This window comes from Notothenia coriiceps, unplaced genomic scaffold (assembly GCF_000735185.1).
Source record: "Notothenia coriiceps isolate Sejong01 unplaced genomic scaffold, NC01 NC01_scaffold00035756, whole genome shotgun sequence".
NCBI classification, from domain to species: Eukaryota; Metazoa; Chordata; class Actinopteri; order Perciformes; family Nototheniidae; genus Notothenia; species Notothenia coriiceps.
The window spans coordinates 505-1,855 of NW_011368457.1; the positions used below are offsets into that span (position 1 = coordinate 505).

At 43.3% G+C, this 1,351-nt stretch overlaps 1 long non-coding RNA gene across 1 annotated transcript; it reads right to left on the bottom strand.

Annotated features, from left to right (window-relative positions):
* Window positions 1-237: 237 nt before the first annotated feature.
* On the bottom strand, window positions 238-1,092 carry LOC104963169 (uncharacterized). The gene is made up of 3 exons (XR_800284.1): window positions 806-1,092; window positions 476-675; window positions 238-395 (listed from the first exon to the last, which is right to left on the bottom strand). It is a non-coding gene; the product is annotated as an uncharacterized lncRNA (long non-coding RNA).
* Window positions 1,093-1,351: the final 259 nt, after the last annotated feature.

Below are 1,351 nucleotides of genomic sequence, written 5' to 3' on the forward strand. Positions count from 1 at the left end.
TAGAAAGTACAGGTATTTGTGTTCAACATGTGAGAAGTAGAAAGTACAGGTATTTGTGTTCAACATGTAAGAAGTAGAAAGTACAGGTATTTGTTCAAAATGTAAGAAGTCAAAGTAAAAAGTTGTCAGAAAAATAAGTAGTGGAGTAAAGTTCTGATACCAGAAACATACTTAAGTACAGTAACGAGGTATTTGTACTCGAATACTTCCCACCTCTGCTTCTTAAGTAATTTATCTTAAGTCAGCTGCTATAATCTGGTTAATTGAGGATTGACGGATTAAATAAGTGTTATCACTCTTTCTACTCACCTTTTAGCGCGAAGCGGTTGGTCATCCTTTTCAAACTACTTATGCCTTTCTTGTTTTGCATCGGTAAGGTTCTGTGGCTCAGATACCTGCAGCACGCAACAAAAACATTTCATTCAATCAGAACAAAATGCATCTTGGAACACTTTAAAGGGGTCATGTGATGTACCTGGCGATGTGGTTGAACACCTTGAAGCTGGACTCATTGAGGAACCTCCTCTTCTGCTCCGTCTCTGTGGGTTCTGGGTCCTGGAGGCAGTACTGATGCTCCTGCAGCGCCATGGGGGAAGGAGGAGGAGAAGAGGTTTTGGAGAGGAGGTCTTCCAGGCTGTGAGAGAACAGGAAGTCCTCCTCTGAAGGGACAGGGACCTGGAAATCAAGAAGGATGACGGATTCAAATAGGCGTGCAGTGATGATTTATGCACTGCAAAATGTATAAGCTTTATAACGTGTGCAATGTTATGAATAATGTTCAATGGTAACGTGTGTCTTGTGTCACCTGGTCCTCCTGCCCTGCCTCTGGGATGAGGGTCGGCACGGCGTCAGGTGATAGAGTCAGCCGAACCTCGTCGCTCAGAGTGAAGCAAGACGGCTCAAAGTGTTTGGAGCAGAGAAAAGAGTTTGATCTCAGAGAGTTCTCCTCTCTCTGAGCCGCCGACAACCATCTCTGCCGGATCTCTTTATCTTCTGGAAACCTGCAGATTAACCTTTAAAATAACTGAACAGAGGAAACTTCAGATCTCTTAGTTTGCTGACTGTTGGGAAAACCCTGAATGTCCTCTTCCAACATGATCAACTGTAGCTTCATGACAGGATGTGTGATTACCTAGAAGAGCATCAGGACTGTTTGAGGCATATGATAGCTATGTGATTAACATGATGATTCAGCCTCTATGGAGAGAGACATATGACAAGCATGCTCATTTCTGACGTGGAGCTAATCTGAAGTAAACATTGAATACTGCTTTCTATTCCTCCATCTTGTGACTGTGGAACTCCCTCTCTTGGATATCAGCATGTGAAGGACACTGTTCAGGAACTAGTT